The following is a 16197-nucleotide window of genomic DNA, read 5'->3' on the forward strand; positions in this document are numbered from 1 at the left end:
CACTTTCTAGAAGAGCTGCTTTGAAGAGTCCCTTTCTTTCACTATAGAGACACAACTCTGCATGTAGAGAGGTCTTGCCCTCTAAAGCTCAGTTAGCAAGCAGTACCTCTGTGACTGACTGGAGATTCCTTTTCAAAGTTTCTGACATAGCACTTTGAATAACAACTGGTTTTGGAATTGCCCAGCATCCTTACCAGAGCATATTCTGCAGGAATTCTTATAAGGTAACAATTAATAAATGCGCTGTTCCATGTGGATAGAGCAGCTAGAAGCTCTGTAGGGTGAAAAGATATTTCTAGTTTGTCAGCTAAATTTTTTCCCCTGTGTATTTTATCACAGTCTTTCCCATCACCCCTTAGAATCCAAGCTGGAAAATACACTTGCACTCTCCATGAGCTAAACTTTTTGCTGTCATTTCTCTTACTCTGCATAACATGAGGCAACATTGCCCTGAGGAGAAAAAGAGGTATTCAGAATACAACTATATCTGTTACTATCACTGTCAAAGTATACATCAGTTTTGCAGTGAGAGCTGGTTGGAAGTGTGCCAGTGAATGTTTTCCAAAAATGTCTTTTTGTCATTTTGTCAAAACAGAGACGTTCCATGGAATTGTGCTGGCTTTCATGATGTTTCTTTTTGAAGTGCATTTTGTGGTCTGTAGCAGTTCTAAATGATAAAGTTCTAACGTTTTGTTTTCTTTCTTTAAAACAATTTTCATGACTGAAAATTGTTTTGTAGGAAATTATGGAATAACTCCAATGTGGAACAGAGAGAGATGTTACAATTATAGGCTGTCCCATTAAAGGGAGTCCTGACTCCCGCACAGCTCTGCTTAGATTTCTTATGTGTAAATAACTTCAGCTTAATTACATTTGAGATATTCAGGGATAAATACTTGTCTAATACATTCAAAGATAACTTTAAATTTCTTAATATTTCAATGCATATTGGCATTACAAATTAATTGTAGAAGCATGTATTTTAAGATTTTGGCAACAATGCAGTATTCTAAATGTTAGTGTATAGTGATAGTAATACTGATTGAAGGTTTTATTGTAAAAGTAATGGAGAGGAAGTGAGGAGAATATCAGTAATTCTAATCAGTATTTCCATTTTGGAGTCCCTTTTGCTGGTAACATGTTGCTGGATACACAGTTAACTTTTAGAACAAACAGCTTTCTGGCCAAAAGAAAAACAAGAAAAGCAAACCCAAGAAAAACGTTTTCTATATGGACTCTCTGAACAGAAAATTAAATTAAAATTCAGATTTAATTTTTGTCTTATTTTGTTTAAAAAAAAAAAAAAAAGGCTGCTTAAATTGCTGATACACGTATTTTAGAAATGCATGAAAAGGAAAGCTGTGGGTTTTTTGCTTTGCCAGTGTGACTTTCCCAGAGCTGGAGACATGGAAAAGTTTCAGGTTTGAAAAGGGTAGGAAACTGGGAGAAATAGCAGGGAAAAGACTAACAAGACCCCTCATATTTTAAATTAAAAAGCAAAAACAAAAGGGGGAAAAAAAACCCCTACAGCCCAACAATGACATCAACAACCACCCTGCCCTGCCACCAAACCCTGAAATACATATATTTGTAGTTGACATATTAAATGGACAAATTAGAAAATAAAAGTTTAAATTCACATGTTTAATCAGACACCAATATGTATATATTTATCAGTTCTGTCGCAGTATTGATTGCCTTAAAAGGAGGAGCCTTTCCAGGCAGCCTGCGCTGCCAGCAATGCTACAGAGCAGCACAAACATGGCGCCTGCTTGCCGTCAAATTTTACTCCTTTCATCATCTGTTTTATAAGCTGGACTTGTCACCAGTTCTCCCCATGTGAGAAATAAACCTGTCCTGGTCATGCCTGAAGATGCATTTCTCCTTGTTCTTTCTCCTTTCCCAGGAGACCAGAGGATTAAATATCAGCAGTAGTAAACAGTTCTGAACTCAAAATAGAGCCTTATTCTTAACTCTGTATCAGAAAATAGATATCCCCAATTAATCTGGTGGATCTTTTGTGAACCTGAGTTTAAGGTTACTCAGGCTGTGGAACTGGCAAAAGCTGCTTCTTGCACTTCATAATGCTATTTGAAAGCTGAGCGATATTTATGCTGCATGCTAATGGGCATTCAAGCTCTTTAGGAAAAACAAACTCAACCTTTAAAAACAATTTGACACACAAATGCAGCCTGAAACAATGTGAAATTATTACTCAGAAACAGGGGTTGTGCATTCCATTAGTAGAGAGGGCATTTGAGGTCTATCAGAGGATCTGATAAACAGGATTCTCATTGTACTTTTTTAATTATAATTCTTTGGATTGGGTTTTATCGTGTTTAAATCAATGCATTGGTAGGCAAAAAAAAAAAATCCTTGAGCTGCCAGTAAATACACCATAAAAAGAGCCAGGTTGTTTCCACCGGTTTGAGAATATGCTTCTGGTCTGCTCTTCAGATGAACAGCAAAACATGGCTTTGCTAGGAATCATCTAGAGTCAGTTCAGGGCCTTTGAAGACATTACAAATACTTGCACCAGGAGTAGTGTGTTTGTCTTCATTACTCTTTTGAGCAACTTGTTCCTGGAACAAGACTTCATATAAGAAATAGTCTGTGAGGCTAATAAATGGCCTGAGTATACAAGGAATGCTCAGAGAAGATGAAGCTAGAGCACAAAAACTGGAAAAGTATTTTGTGAAGTGAAGCAAGCTTAGAGAAATTTCTCTGCTGGAACCTTTCTTTCCTGGCAGTGTGTCACATGATTATCTCAATACCGTATCAGTAGAAGAGATTGCAGAAGTTGACCGCGTGAAGCATTATACACTGCCAGGACCAGACACCATTCACCTACGTACTCTAGAAGGACTAAAGGGTTAAATAGTTGAATTACTCATGGTGGTACTGTCTTTAAGACTGCTTCAATAGCAGATGATGGAAAGATATGAAATGTGAAGCCATCATTGTATTTTTAGCAAAATAAGGATTTCAGAAAGATGTGGCCGGTAAACTTGGTATGTAACAGTAAAATCTGTAGAAACTATAAGCAGATGAACGTGATACTTAGAGAAAGGAATCAACATGTTCAGAGTCTTTAGGAGGAGATAACAAGCCAGGCTACAAGACAGGGTAGATTGCTATAGTTTGCTTGGGGTTCTGATAGATATTTGATAGGGTCCTTCACACAAGGCTGGTAGAGATGAAAATAAGGGCAGGTAATAGATGATCATAAGCTACAGTAGAAAGAGGTCACCAGTGGCAGCGCATGGGGATTTGTGCTGGAACCTGTGCTGTTCATCTGTCATAAAAGACCTGTGAAGGGGCGTGAATACTGAGGTGACAGCATGTGCTGATGATATTAAGTTATCCTGCATAGAAAAGACAAGGGTCAACTGTGGTTAATTGCGGGGGGAACTCGTGACATGGAATGACTAGGCAATAAAATGGCATATGAAATTCAAGACGGGCAAATATAAAGTGATTCACGTAAGAAGAACAATCCAAATGTTACGTACAGCATGGTGTGCACTGAGGTGGCTTTCACTGCTCCAGGCACGTGGCATATGCCGTTCTTTTGTCCCCCAGGCTCAGTAAGATAGAGCACAACTGCAAATGTACCAAGGGAGCAACAAGGAAGGAGGATCAAGGGCATGAAATGGATCCTGTATGTGGAATGGCAGACACTCCAGCCTGACACAGAAAAGATAGAAGGGGAATATGGTAGTGGCCTTTAAAAATCACGTGTGGTGTGGAGATGCTGAATAGGGATTTGTAGTTCACTATCTCCTTCATTGCAAGAACAAGGGGCATCTTCTTCAATTAATAAGTGACAGCTTGAAAACAGAAGTAGATACGCCTTTGCTAAACTTTTGGTTAAGCTGTGAAACTTCTTCTGTCTTGATGTTTTAAAAAAATGGATGAATTCATGAGCAAATTCAGCTCATAGAAGAGAAAGTTGTAAAATGACTATCTGAGGAGAAAAGAGGCAATCACGTGCCACATCCCAGTCTCTCTAAGAGCTGAGGCAAAAGGTAAGACAAAAATTTCCTCTGGTCACCCTTAGGCAGCTGCTCCCATGGACTTCTTTTCTGTAGGGGCTAAGCTGCAGGAACCTTTCTCTCTTCAGGAATATCTCTTCAACTAAGCTGGATACTGGCATTGAATCACTTGCTCCCTGGCCACGGTAGCTAAACAGGATTTGCTAACTCAGGTCTCAGCGTCATAAATGGAAGACTAGTACAAGTCTTTCCCAAAAGCTCATCTTGAGATTTCCTGTTGATGTCAGTTTTACATCTTTGCACAAAACATGGATTCCCCTTTAGAACTCCTTTTTCTGAAGTTTGGCTTTTTGTGAAGGCTGCAGTAGAATAGCCTTATCAGAGACAGCTCTTTCTGCTGCTAGAGAAGGGAAAAGGAGATATGGTCTCACTGGCAGGCTTTTGGAGTGTGCCTGTGTACAACAGATGAGTAATCCTGGTTTGGAAATAGCACTTTAAGGGAATAGTGGGTTGTGAGTACTACATTGAAGTTAGATAATCTGGATGATTATTCAGTCTTTCCATCTCTGCCTGCCTACTTATCTCTTGCAGTTTCTATTTCAAGAGAGATGAAACGATCATAAATAATATATAGGCAAGCAGTTATCTGTGTATAGAAGAATTAAAATATTGTGAGTGTAGTTGGCATTCATTATAGCCAACTCTAGGCAATGTGTATACTCTCCCACTCTTTCCCCATGGCTGTGCCATTAGTTCTCGGAAAGAGGCTGATTGCAATCTGAAAACTATCAACTGTGCTGCTCAGGCTTCAAGGCTGGAGTGTGAAAGTTGCTCAGGGCATGTTCAGCAACCTCAGCACTTGCCTTTCAGATGTCAGTGACAGCCTCCTCCTTTGTATGTCTTAATCCTGAAGCAAAGATGGTGTTGCAGCATTGCTCTGCGTCCCCTGAGCTCTGCTAGAAGGTGCAGGGGGCCACCTTCTGCTGCTCATGGCAGCCCCCAAAGACATGTTGCCCAGTTATCACATAAATGGATGTGTGCCTTTAGCGTGACCATTTCAAAGACACTTCTGTCACATGAACGATGTTACTTTTTTGAAAGCTGAGAGGTCTGCTCATGACTTATGTTAGAGTGCAGCTGGCTGCGTGTGGGGACTGTCCCACAGAGGAAGAGACAGGAAAACCTCTTATGTTTCTCCTACAGAAAGTGTTGTCATTTTATGAGTTGAAATTTAGAGGCTGACAGATGCTAGTGAGAACTGTAAGATTGCTGCTGCCATTTCAAATCTTTTTCCTTTTAAGAAATGAGCACTTGCAATTACCTTGATATGCTGTAAGATGCACACCATCTCTATTGTGATGTTCCAGTATGCAAAAACCAGCTCGGGTCTTATAGTAGGAAAATATGAGCTGGTAATGAAGAAGAAAATTAAGTGACTGGCTTTGTTATTAACAGTGGTGGATGCTTGTGATCTCTGTAATGAAGCCCCTTTTTCTCAGGTGCTGAAATATGCTTTTAGGCTGTGTGTCCAGTGCACAATAGGCATGGATCTTCAGAGAAAGGCATGGTGCTGATAACCCAATGCCCACACTATCTGTACTTTGGAGGTTTTACTTCAGACTAGCTCTGGTGCATTCCTTGGGACTGAATGCCACTGGCATCTGTGAAGTGCATCCTTAGTTTCATTGGAAAAGAATCTGGTTCTGAGACTGCTCTGCAATATAAACTGGAGTGTGAGAAATGGTGACACTCAGGGGTTTAATTGAAAAGTATAAACCTGATCAGAACTAACATGGTAATGTAGACACACCGGGTGGTCAACTGGACACCTGCATTTGAAGTTTAGGGTCTGAAACTTTAACTGCTTCAAATAATAAGTACTTAGAGGCTGTACTTAGCATGCATCTAAATAAGTTTGATTAAAAAATTATATCAATGCAATCTGTTGATGCAGTTAGTCTATGGTGACAATTTTGGTAGCACACTGCCTCTAGCAGTGAGGTGATGTAGTGCTTCAGAGCTGTCAGACTGGGCTGGCTCACAGGTTTTGTGCTTTCTGAAGAATTTAGCAGAAATGTCCCATCCCAGAGATAAGCCAGCCTGCCTGTGCTAGATGTGTGAAACCTAATGAGATCACAGCAGGTACTGACGTGGCTGCGGGTGGTAACCTGAATCCAGGCTCTTAGCTGCTTCTGATGCTATATTTTCCATTAAAAAAAAAAAAAACAAACAAAAACCAAAAACAAACCTGTTAGAACAGTGTCAACCTTCAGGTTGACTCTGAAAAAGAAAACTTTCAAAAGTTTGGTAGAGAAATTGTTCCTCCGAAGAAGCAAATCCGAATCATGACCATGATGTGCAGCAGCTTTACATGACTTTTTTCTAAGCAAAGGATCGTGACACTTCTAGGTCAGTGAGGCATTTTACAAGTTACAATTGCACTGTAGATGTACAGTTTGGTTTAGGAGTTACTGCTACTTGATGCCTAACCATGGAATAGGTTGGAAGTTGCTATAGAATTAGGAGGTTGAAGAAAGGGATGTTACTTTTTTTTTTTTTTTCCTGAGTGAGTGACAGGATTGCTAGCTGCTTCAGAGATTTTTCTGTTTCCAGGCTGCTTTTCATGTTACGTGATGATTTTTTCACACATGAAGCCAAAGTAAGAGGAAATCAGTTAACAGGAGTTTGGGCAAGCCAGTAGTGGCAGAATACTTTTGGAAACTTGGGAGTTTAAAATGTGTGAAAGGAAGAGTAGATTTACTAAGTGGCATGTATTGATGTTTAAATGTCTCAGCAAATCTAAGACAATTCTGTCTCTTCTTGTATTTTTAGCAGTCTTAAGCCAAACACTAGTTTGACTAGCCATCGCAGGTTTTAATGGAATGAACCTCTAGCGAAACAGAGCAGCTGTAGTGGTTATTGTGGTTTACTGATCTATACTGCAGTTGTGAAATGGCTTAGTGAAGTCATGAAGAAATAATAGAGTGTGTCAAGAAGAAGTGGACGTTGCTGGGATTTTTTTTGTGTTTGTCACAGTCATCAAAATATTTCCAAAGTAAATGAAATGCTGCCTTAAATCCTGATGGTTATTCAGTGTTTCATTGTGACCTGACTAGGTCTTAAAAAAATATTTTGGAAATAGTATTTCTGGTTCTAAGTTTGATATCTTGGACCACTCTTTCTTCCTTTGAAATAAAAAGGTGTGTTCCTCTAAGAACAGAATTGGGAAGTCCATGTCTTAAAGAGCCTTGCTTTGGACCAAACTATCTATTATGTTAATTGCATTTAAATGAGAGATCTCTGTTAAGTCTTCACTATTCTCACTGAAGTTTAAGGCTGTTTCTAATGTTTTCTATCCACCACAGAAAGAGCGAAATAGTGGCAATGTTTGTTTAGATTATAAATTAGAGAACAAATAAACCTGAAAAGCTCATTCCCCTTCCAGGTTTTTGCATCTACTTATTTGAAACAACTATATTTTGAACACTGAGCCATCTGTTTCTGTGGTCAGCTCCTTATTGTACAACATTTATTAAGTAGACTCTATGAGTTTGATTTCTCAGAATACTTTTGAGAAAAGCAATCTTCCATACTCTTTTTTCTTTTAGGCAAGACAAGGATGTACTGAAATGTAGTTTACAAGTGCAAACAAGTTGCGTACTAGTGAGTTTGAAGCATGCCGTTTCTTCCATAGTCTTAGCTGCTCTGCAGCCCAGTTTTACCATTTTGAGTAATCCCATTTTTAAAAATTGAAAACCAAAACCAAATTCTCTCCCTATTGCTGAGAAAATATGAAATTATGACCATATGCAAAATATTTTCAAATATGGAAATACTGGAAAAGGAGAGAAAGAGGGGAAGATTTTTTCCTCCCTGTTGCTAGGGTTCTTCTTTCCTCATTGGTAGCAAGTAAAGCATTTTCGGATGCATGACTGGTTGTCCCATTAAATCCCCATGAACTGCTATCATTATTTTTACTCTTAACTAAAGATTTGTCCATATATATAGTATCTATAACCAGGAATTAGAACTAGCATTATAAAGAACAGCTGTAAGTATGCTTTAAGAGACTGTAATAGTTGTTACTTTTCTGTCTATTTACCCTTTTTTTTCCCATCTGTCAGGCTTAACAGTTGTTAAGCTCTAACCATTTCTGAGTTGGAACCTATATATAATAGCTGGATCAGAAGATCAAACTTGGCTTTATTTGGAGCGGGGAAAGAAAAACCTTTGTGAAAATAACTCCTAAGGAATTTTGTGTTTCTTGCCTGTCAATTTCAAGAGGAAATTTCCTGAGTTTCCAAATGAAATGGTCTTTTTCTTGTTACCTGTTAGCTTGATCTGAAATAGTCCTTATGGTAGAAGTAGTAGAATGATTCTGCTGGTCAGACACAGCTTTCCATTGCACAGGTACAGAACCCATCATCATTTCAGATGTGTCTCTTCAGGTGTGTATGGGTGGATTTTATCTGGAATGGCTTTCTCTGAATGTGGCAGACTTTGCCATTGTTATTGCATTAAAATGTTTCAGACAGGCTAAAGTCTTTATTCTCATTTCTCCAAATCTGTCTTGGTTTTGTAGTGCTATGAGGAGTTGAAAGGTAGTAAAAACATGTTCATATCACTGAAGTTCATATCACTGAAGGTTTGACATACAGTACCCTGATTTCTCGGGGGGCAGGGGGAGAAGTTCTTTTACAGCAACTGCTTTTCGGATGAGAGTCGCTTTCTGAGGAAATCTCAAGTGTAGCATTTTGGGGTTAAAAACTTGCATATAAAAATGGCTTTTAAACAGATTACTGGGGCTATAAGAGAACGATGTTTTGTAACACGCAGTAGGAACCCACACTTCTTTTCCTTACTTCTCTCCTTCTGCCCTTTACTTGTTTTTCTTGGAATTTTGCATTAAGTGGAGAGATTAGGGGACAGCTGTCCACAGGCTTGAGTAGATCATGTCATGGGTTGTTAGGCTCTCAGGGCCTGTGCAAGCTGGCTGAGAAAGAAAGTGGCAAATCACAGTGACTTCCTCTTCTCTAAATGTTTTCCTTTAGAGACTTTCAGTTTTTATGAGTTTAGCACTTTCATTGTCCCCTTTCTTATTTCCTTAGACTGTAGCAAGCAGCCGTCTGGATATGGAAAACAGAGATAATAATTTAGCCTTAGCATACTTAAAAAGTGTTTAACTTCTGTTATTCTTGTGCCATCAGTGTAAACAATTTCTGGAGATACACTTGTTACTGTAAATTGTAAAATGCTATATCTTTTTGCAGTATTTTTCAGTTTTTAAGGTATTCTCCAGGACTTGCGGTGTTTTTGTTGGTGGTTGGTGTTTTGGTTTTGTTTTGTTGGTTTTTTTTGTTTGTTTGGTTGGTTTGTTTGTTTGTTTGTTTTTTTAATCCTATAGAATAAACCAAATACACTGTGTTGGAAGTGACCATTTAAGACATAAATTTGCCTGAGCTTACCCTTCAGAATGATGCAGAGCTCTGACAGACTTTGAATGGCATATTATGTGTCCTTCTGTCAGGACGCATGAGAGGTGAGTGTTAAAGTTCATTGCCATGCAAGCATATGAATGTTAATAAGGCTGCTAATTACCTCCTGCACAGCTCCAATCAGCCACAGGGAGGAGAGATGGCAATGGTTAACAGCTACTCCTCACCACTTGTAAACTCATTGTGTGCCCAGAGAAACCCAGTGCAGGGACTTTCTGCTTGCCACCTGCAGTAGGCAAGCAAATTGTACTAGGACAAGTAGGGGAAAAAAAAAAAAAGCCTCAAGGCTTGAGATTTAGGAAGAGGACAAGTTGTGACTGATCATAATGCAGAACAGGAGCACTCAGAGACCTCTCTGTATTTTCTGGTCCAAGATTGGACAATGTTTGTGCAATTACAGTTGAAACCCTTTACTTCAATATTGGTGACCTATGAAATACGGGCAGCTGGTCCTAGGCAGGTAATGGTGAGTATTTGGAATAGTTGAGGTGAATGTCGAAATGGAAGATGATGACAGCTCAATGTTTTCCTTATTCAGGCCAAATTTAGGTCTGCTGTTAGCCAACTGTCTACGTGAATAAAGCATCCTGGTGAACTCGAACTTGATGACACAGGTTTGAATTTGCCCCATGTTCTGCTAATGTCTGTCTAGCAAAATGACCCATGACTGCTCTGAGAATATTTAAGTGTGTAATTTGTATGCGCAGGTCTGTGATGTATTTAAGGATAGAATGTGATGATTTGTTGGTAAAGCTTGCCCTTTCATGTGAGGAAGCAAAAATCTGGAGTTGGGCTAGTTGGGAGGAGAATATTCACTTTCTCTGGGCTATGTCAGGTGTTTGGGGATATTGTGTTCTGCTATCTGAATTGGCCTCTTCCCTGCTCCTAAAGGCGTATCAGTTAAAAAAGCAGTACAGGACAACACTGGGCCCTGTTCTCCCAGTTCAATTTTTTTAAAAAGGGAAAATAAGTCCTGCATTTTTGGTCACTGAAAGTTAGACATTTTGCAGAAGTAAAGACAGAAGGGCTTCATATAGAAACTGTTTACCTTTCTGTTATAAACATACATGCTTTATCTGCTCTACAAAATATATCCATATGAGTTTGGTCAGATTCAGATGAATGGATCAAAACTGAGTCTCTAGGACATGCAGTGCCAGTGCCGGGCCATATGAAGGAAAAAGGAAGAGTTGTAGGGAAATCAATCAAGTCGTGTAGGTAGGGTGTATGTGGAGGTCAGTTGTGTATAAGAGGTGAGGTAATGAGAGTAGTATTTAGTCCAGAGATACTGGAAAGAAAACAGCTAAGGGGGTGCTGAGCTGACTGGAGTAATCTTTGCCAAGATATCCTGTTCGAGAGCTTCCACCATCAGGCAGGAAAGGCCGATCTCTGTCAGCAGCGGCACTGCAGGAAAGGCACAGAGGCCTTATTCACTACTAGGGATTGGTCATAAAGAAGGATGGAAAAGCTGGTGTGTTTAATACGCTGATTCTACTCTCCCCTGCTTTATTTGACAGCATTTTGCAAATTACAGTACAGTCCCATGAATTAAAAATATATATCCTTAGAACCAGAGTTCCCTTCATCTTGGAAGGGAGCTCAGGAGGTCTCTGGTCCAACCTCCTTCTCAAAGCAGGGGCTGCTGTGAGATCAGATCAGGTTCCTCAGGGCTTTATCCAGTCTGATCTTGAAAACCTCCGGTGATGGAGACAGCATGAGCTCTCTGGGTAACTTGTTCTAGTTCTTGACTGTCGTTGTGGTGCAAAAAATTTCCCTTATATCCAGTCAGAACCTCTTTAATTTCGAATTCTATCTGTTGTTTCTTGTCGTCTCACCATGCGCCATAGAGTGTTTGCGAACCTGAAACTCTTGAAGGCCACGCTGACAGCAAACTAACAAGTGCCAGTGCTTAGCAGACTCTCTTAATAGCTGTCAGATGCATTGAGAGACACAGCAATCTGCATTATTTTCTCTTTTCACCAGGTGAGAGACTTCGCTGATGATAGAAAGAAGCAACTATATTTTAAACACAGAGCATTATGCACAGAATGAGATTAGAACTGTTCCTTACCCCCAGTCACTAACCTGTAATACTTAGATAAAAGACATATGATATAAATAGTGCCACCACAGAGGACTGTAGTAGTTTTTAAAAGATGCTCACAAAGCAAAATCTATTTAACTAAGAAAATATAGGAATATAAGGAAATAAATGCCTCCATAAGGAGGTAATATTTGCCCTTCTTTTTTTCTAATAGGAGTAAATTCAACCTCAGTTCAGTTTTGGAGAGGATTTCTTAAAAAAGATGTTAGGCAGCTTTCAGTTATGAACAGAAAATATGGTCCAAATGAATTTGCAATATATTGTGAAAGTGAAGCTGTTTCATTGCATTTCACCAGTACTAGCAAACAGAAAAATAATTGGTTAGCAATGGATGTTTTGTATGTATATAACCCATATGAAGTGATTGCTTATGAAAAGGAAGCACACAAATTCAACCAACAAGCTGTGTTCAATCTGCAACAGTTATTAAAACGCCATATAATAACGCCTAGATGGTTTTTCTTCTGGAAGATCACAGGGGCCAACATACTAATTGAAGGGATTACATATTTAGTGCCAGAAAGGACGTCACTAAAACATCTCCTGGGGGTTATGGGAATATACATATGTAGAAAGGAATGTCTTCTGTGGTGATTTGAGATTAGTGCCATATAGCATCCTGTGGTTAGATTACTCTCTGCTTCTAGTTCTGACTCTATAAAAATCACGAGCTGTTACATCTTTAATCACATGGGAGAGGAGAGAGGACTGTCATTCTAACAATGAACAGACACGTTATAATGCCATTAAATAGTTAGCAGAAAACTCCTTAGCTGTATTTGTTTGATGACGGTCTCACTCTAACTAAAACACAGAATGGGGATAAAACGGAATTAGGAAAACTGTTCCCTACTTGTAAAATTGTACCTAGTGAATATCAGTGCTGTAAATACTTTTTGAACACACGGATGACAGGACGGGGCGATTATCTTGACAGCTGTTACACATCATCAAACTTCCATCACATCAGTTTACCATTGATTACCACAGTAGTTATTTTTCTCCACAAATTGGGAAGATGTATTTACTTCTTCAGTCAAGGGCCATTTCTAATATTGCACAAGACTAAGCTGCCAGGCACAGGCTTTCAGCCTCAATTTTCTGTTCGGTCAAAAAGGATACCTCTTACGCTTTTGGGACGATCTGCAGTGCTGTGCTTAAGAACCAGGATACATAGCTGAAAAGTAAGTGGTCATGAAATACCTTCTATGTGTCCCATAACTACTTGTGAGTAAGGTACCTCCTCTGCTGGAGAAGACCTATCAAGATCAAAGAGAGTATGTTTCACAGTCACTGCACTGTATAGTGAGACCTGATACCTTTTGAATTCCAGAGAGAACTTTTTAAAAATGAAAGATTGCCCCTAAAGAACCCTTCATAACTCTCATGCTGCAGCCAATGTGTGTAGATTTGTGAGTTCAGTTTTTGCTGTGTGAGTATGTGTGCAGTGTGGATATGAACAACACCCTAAAGTACAGGCTGGATTGAAGCCATATGCTGAACAGGTATTTTTTTACACACTACATATATACAACCTCTCTTCTTACACTATAAAAGAAACTTTTACAAGCATACATGATTAATTTTAGTAGCAAGCCCTCCCTCCTTTCCCCCTCCATTGTGCAAGCCAGCCACCAGAGGGAAGGAATGATTGCATGCATGCCCATATACATCTGCAGCATTGTATTAAAGCTTCTTGTGGTGCTTCAGTGCATTTATTTAAGGATTTTCTGTTAAGTAGTAGAATCCTGACTAAATGAGGAAAGAATTACTTGCTCCTGGATTGTATGACTTCTGAAAATTAATGTTTGGTTTGCAAATACAAACTGAGTTTCCATTGTTGAGGAAAGATTTATTACTTTGGTCAGAAACATAAGAAATTTTTTACAGTTTTGACCAGAAATCATGTTTTCTGGTGAGGTTTTATATTAGGAATATAGACTTTTTAACTCCCTTCCCTCCTCACCACAAATTTTAAAAAGGTCAAGGCATGTCTTCACTATGACCTACACTGAAAAAGTGTGTCAAGAAAAGTGACAGAAGTCAATGATGTTTGTACATGATAGCTGCCCCATGAATACTTGTGACAGGCCATTTGGCTGGATGTCACCTGCACTGATCTTTGTAATTTAAACTGATAAGTCTATATGCTTAAAGACTTGGTTTTTTTGTTTGCTCATTTGGTTTGTGAGTTTTTTTGTGCAATGATAAAGGAAAGACAATTTTAAGGATTTCAGTCCTGGAAACTATTGATAGATTGATCTCAGTGTAGAGATTTCATTAAATGTAATTATATGCCAGCTGTCGGGAGAAAATTTAACACCAAAAAGGAGCAATGTGTTGAATTATCCAGCACCAACTACACATGAGAGGTTAATGTGAGTTAGGAGGCACATTTTGTACTAAGGTACAGAAATAAAAACAGAGAAAGAGAAAACCAGTAGCAAGAATGTAAGTTTTTCACGTGGCACAAAAAGAGCACAAGAAGCCTGATTCAATGCATGAGTAACTGCTTGCCCAAGGTCTGTTTGTGAAGTCTGATAGAACGATTTGTGGTCCTCACTTGTCTTGGACTGGACTGCTGTGGAGTTTGGATGATTGAGATCTTGTTACTTGGTGCACATTGTGCGTGACCGCTTGGTAGACAGCAGGCCATTCTGGTGCTCAGTTTGAGTTTGGGGTCACTTGAGGAACCCCACTGGCAGCTTCACTAAACCATTTATAGCTCAGCTTTGAGAAAGAGCAGAGAAGCTACCTCCAATATTTTGGTGCTTGTCTTTAAAGCTTTGTTTTTCTGCTTTTTGTTTTAAAGTTGCATTTTTGCTTGTGTGTCTGTGCATAGTATACTGTTAAAAAAATCATCCTGATGTGGTGAATGCAGTTTCCTGGATTGAGTCATGGTTACTCCATGCCCACTACTAGTTAAGTACGACCTGTTTGTTGGAAACAGTACTCCTTTTGCATAATCACCCTCCCATTTTACAGCAACAATAGTAGGCTTTCTCCTTCCTAGTTAATATTGTTACTGTGATATGTCCAGGCATTTATGTCAATGGCTTAAGTTAGTATTTGAAAAAATATTCTTTAAATACAAATAAGTATTTGACTTGTGAAGGCCTCTTTTTAACATCATAGCATTAAGCATTTTCTCTCAGGTTGAGGGAATTGAATACAAATAATTAATACTGGGTTTCAAAGTTTCTTGGGAGACACTTTGGATTTGGTGTCTACTCAATGACTTACTCCTTTTGATTTAAATATCCTGTGGGGCAGGACTTTGAGCAGAATACATGGAAGAATAAATCTTGTCTTAGTCATCTAGGTTGCTCCAGTGGGGCAGTATGCTTAAATGAAAATATTTTAGTGGAAATGCAAAAAATCTCTACTTAATAGCTAAGCTGCTATCAGCCTGCTTGGTTTATTCCCTTTGAAGATATGAATAGTTACCCTGCTCTGTAACAGCTCCTAGCCCACCTCTCACCTTGGGGCCTTGTTCAAATACTCAATTATCTGTTAGTCATAGCAGACGATAGTGTTTCTCACACACTCTCTAGTGTTCTGATATCGCAAAGCCTTTCTGTGTACAGCTTGTGGTACTTGTATTTATGCCCTCGATTCAGCACACCATTTCAGCAAGAGCCTGGCAGTAGCAACTTGAACGATCTTGTAGAGGTCAGTAAAATTGTTGTCTGTGTGAGCACATGCTTCAGTTCGAACTAAATTAGATATATGTTGAACTAAATATACTTGGCAGTTTGAGCCAGGTTTTACTGTGCTAGAATGATCGCCCTGTAAATTGTCATTAAGGTAAATTAGTCCTTCACTTTGGTTTTATTTGTTACAGGTACTTTGTATCTAAAGGGTGGGTTAGAAGTCTGTTTCTAGTACTACCCAAACCTGAATGACAAAAAACATAAAATCATCTGCTTTTTGCTGGTTTCCATTCCCTGTGTGGGCTTGGGGTAGATGCTGGCAAAATATCTTTGGTCTAGTGTAACGTGTTTATGATTTAACATATCCAGTCACAGCCAACTTCTTAGACAAATAGCTGTAGCAAGGTGGGGTAGAATCCAAAGTTAGAGCTGGGGTCAGGGATAGGCATTTTTCTTCTATTGACCTGGTTTTGACTGGAAGATGCTGATTCATCAAAATGGGGGGTGTGTGGAAATCTGGATTTTAGCTTGGAAGGCTGAAGAGTCACCAAATCCCCAGGAAACCTGTTACGCTGTGGAGGAATTTGTCAGTCTCTCCTGTTGAAACTGCTCTATGTATAAGCAAAAAAAAAAAACATTTAACATGCCAGTGAAAGGAGAAAAGAGACTGTTCTGTAGCTTTGTGGCTAGGGTACTCAGCTGCAATGTGGGTAGCTTTGGTATAAATCTCAGCTTTAATAACTGAGTATGTAGAGTGGAATGATATTGTTCTCCGGTGTGAAAGGTTTTGTGTTTTCTCAACACAAAATAGGTAAACTTTTGAAATGTTGATATTTTTGGCAGAATAAAAAAAAACATTGCTGCCTAGTTCTATCCCAGAAATTGACCTCCCAATAAAACATAGTTATCTAAGCATGTTTGCTGACTACAATAGTACTCAGAGCCATATC

At 39.1% G+C, this 16197-nt stretch overlaps 1 protein-coding gene across 1 annotated transcript in view; it reads left to right on the plus strand.

Annotated features, from left to right (window-relative positions):
• The window catches only part of LOC309594676 (glypican-5-like), a gene marked incomplete at both ends in the record, with an annotated part of 385721 nt that overhangs the window by 139528 nt on the left and 229996 nt on the right, over positions 1 to 16197 (plus strand). The window lies entirely within an intron of this gene.

This window comes from Platalea leucorodia, assembly GCF_965183815.1.
Source record: "Platalea leucorodia genome assembly, chromosome: 8".
In the NCBI taxonomy this organism is placed as follows: domain Eukaryota; kingdom Metazoa; phylum Chordata; class Aves; order Pelecaniformes; family Threskiornithidae; genus Platalea; species Platalea leucorodia.